The 3,280-nt window shown below is 43.9% G+C and overlaps 1 long non-coding RNA gene across 1 annotated transcript; it reads left to right on the forward strand.

Annotated features, from left to right (window-relative positions):
• The first annotated feature begins 507 nt into the window (after positions 1 to 507).
• On the forward strand, positions 508 to 2,236 carry LOC115555156 (uncharacterized). The gene is made up of 4 exons (XR_003978825.1): positions 508 to 642; positions 1,055 to 1,411; positions 1,710 to 1,844; positions 1,984 to 2,236. It is a non-coding gene; the product is annotated as an uncharacterized LOC115555156 (long non-coding RNA).
• Positions 2,237 to 3,280: the final 1,044 nt, after the last annotated feature.

Here is a 3,280-nt window from a genome sequence, read left to right on the forward strand (position 1 = left end):
TATTTTTCCACATTTTGCAGCGTTTGCCTCCAGGGCTTGTCTTTTTTTGTCTCTTGAGTTTCTCCGCGCCTCCTTTACGTTTCTTCTCCATAGGGGATTATCACGCTTCCTGGTTCCGGTGGCGGGATTTGTCTTCGTTGTGCATGAACACTTCCGGCGCACTTCCACCATGGCTGAAACAAAGGCGAGATGTCACTGCTCTCTGTTCCACTTTGTACATCTAACAAACAACACCAACCCTACTTAAGTTTTCATGGATTCCCGACTGAAATGAGTCTAAGGAAGAAGTGGATTCAAGCGGTTCGCCGGGATGAAGGGCCAAACTTTAAAATAAAACAAGGTAGCATGTTTGTTTGTAGCCGGCACTTTAGTGAATCAGACTACAAACGCTACAGCTAGCAACCAACCGGGGTCACACCAAGCGACTGAAAATCGGGTCTTTACCCTCCCGTTTCCAGTGGAACAACTGGGGACTGCCAAGAAGGGGGTCTGTTTATAAAAGAGCATCAACTCGCTTAGGCCATGATGTTCACCCATCCCTTCCTCTGGAGCAACCGCTGCCCTGTGAATAAGAGCCGATGGAGGAGATCTCAGCTTCGGTGGTGATGACAGAACATGATTTCGGTTCTGCTCCTAAACCAGGTTTGTCAGTGTTTGTTAGTGTTCTGAAATATTGGCTTACTATTACCCCATACTGTTCTTAAACCACCTACCTGACAGGATGTACTACCTATGGTTTAATCACAGAATGGGCTATTAGTAGGTTATACCGAGGAGGTAGGTAAACTTTTCAGAACTCAGGCACAACATGTTTAGTCTTATTAATGTCCCAGCATTTGACCAAACCACAATGTGAAAAGCTTCATCACAAGTACAAATGTTGCATTTTATATCTTACTTAATTAATTGTAAAGGTGAATATTGAGCTATAAAAAGCAAAATTTAAAAGCAATATTGAGCTACAAAAAGCAATTTCTTTAGAGGTCCAAACTGCTTCCAATATGCAAGTCACAGCCAAAATCTGGGTTAGATGTTTTAATTTCATCTCATACAGGTGCACTGGATGCTGCTGCTGTAAACATACAGCAATCGGAAGAAACAGTCAAGGCGCTGATGAGAGCTGTCACAGCTGAAAGTGGTTCAAGTGCATTTTCACATATTCTGTGTCTCAGACGCGGACATCCTTTTTTACACCAGATTCACGTCAAGAGATGTTTTTTGTGACTTCTGGGAGGTTATTCAACCATCTGCCTCCAAGTTGGTTTATTGGTCGAAAGCTCAGAAAAAGAAACAAACATTTGAACCCATTTCTCCCAGTCCAACGTGTAGACTGCAACTGGTTGAGTTTTTTCTCTTCTGCTGCCGGGTTGCTGCAGGCCTGCAAGAGAAGGTGCTGGCTGACATGTTTCAGGTCAGTGTGTCCACTGTCTCCCATGTTGTTATACCGTGGGCCAACTACCGTTACCTGCTCCTTGGCTCCCTCCCCATCTGGATGAGTAAACTGCAAGTCAAGAACACCATGCCAAGATAATTTGTGCAGTACAGTCAAGATGTTCGGGTAATCATCGACTGCACCGAGGTGCAGTCGATGATTACCCGAACATCATCTTACAAGAACACAACAACCTTTAAGGCCTTGATTGGGATTGCCCCTTGTAGTGCTGTGACTTTTGTGTCATGTCTCTTCACCGGCTCCATCTCCGACCCAGAGCTGACTGAACGAAGTGGACTGCTGGATTTACTGGAGCCAGGAGATGGCTGCATGGCAGACAAGGGTTTCACCATCGAGAAGCCACTAGCTGATCGTGGGGCAACGCTGATTATACCACCCTTCAAGATGACAGGTAGGCATGAAAGGAATGAACATTTCAAATTAAAACTTTGACCCAAATGTGACCATTAAGATATGCTGACAAATGTTTAAGATGGACTGAAGCACTTACAATAATATTACTAATTAATTTATCTCTAACCACTGCGCAGTTCACTGAAGCGGATGCTCTGAAAACACAAGCAATCGCTCGACTTCGAATCCTCGTAGAAAGAGCAATAGGCAGAGTCAAGGAATACCGCATCTGGGAACGCACTGTCCTTTCACCTTGTCTGCGACAGTCAATCAGCTGTGGACCGTCTGCTGTGTGATGACCAACTTCCAGGGACCACTTGATTTAAAAGGCTACATCCCTGTTGAATAGTGTTTCTACTCAAACATGTACCTATAAATATAATATATAAATATTAAAACGAGAGGCACTGAACATTTGGAGTGGTCCCTTCATTTTTTCCGGAGCTGTAATTTTGTACACTGAAAACATTGTATATATTGAATGACATGTAATGTAATTGAATGAGAAGTCTTTCATCTATAATCAATTTTAAAGTCCAGTCAGTCCATCCTGAAAGTATTCAAAATAATGTTAATATATAATGTAGTAAATGATGTACTCAGAAAAAGAGAATGAATTAAATCCTTTTATTCTTTCAGTTCCTTTATTCATTCAGTTCATTTCACATTCATTTCACTTTCTGCTGAAGATACACATTCATATATGTACCAAAGAAGTACAAGTCTACCTTATTTTTCATCTCTTATCATTTCATCCCTCCAGACTGAGCTGACGCCAAACCGACGTTAGCATAAGCCAACCTACCTAGCGTAAGCTAGCTAGCAGACACTCGCATTCGTAGTCGTTATATTTCTCAAAAAATAAACAATCCCTTGTCCAGTTTGGAGCGGGCTGTTATGGAGTGTTGTTCGGTAAGTCTGTGAACTTCAGAAAACGTGACTTTGGGTACATTTACCAGGGATGTCGTGAAAGTGAACTGCCGGTCCTCCATCATCAGTTCGCCAGAGTGATGAGTGGTTCACCGGATGTCACAGTGCACAATGAACACCGAATGCGGAAGTACTACGTATCAGCGTGATAATCCCCTATTGTTTTTAAGTGATGTGATATCATGTGACTGATTGACAGATTGACAGCCGGGGCCTGACGGGCGGGACCTCGCCCCTCTGGTGTGTGTGTGATAGGGCCAGGCCCAGCCCAGAACCAATCATGATGAGTAATGGGCCTTTCATGTTAAGTTGACACTGACAGGCAGCCCGCACACACAAGAGGGAAAGGACCTCGGCCCTCGGTAGGGGGCGGGCCGGGCCGGGCCCCGAATTATTTTTGAAAATAAATTATAATTTTTTTTTTTTTTTTTACACCTTGTCGGCCCAAAAGGGCTGCCGGCCCACCGTATGCCAGATGTTCAGTCCAGCCCTGGTATGAGGCCT

Source organism: Gadus morhua, chromosome 12, assembly GCF_902167405.1.
Source record: "Gadus morhua chromosome 12, gadMor3.0, whole genome shotgun sequence".
NCBI classification, from domain to species: Eukaryota; Metazoa; Chordata; class Actinopteri; order Gadiformes; family Gadidae; genus Gadus; species Gadus morhua.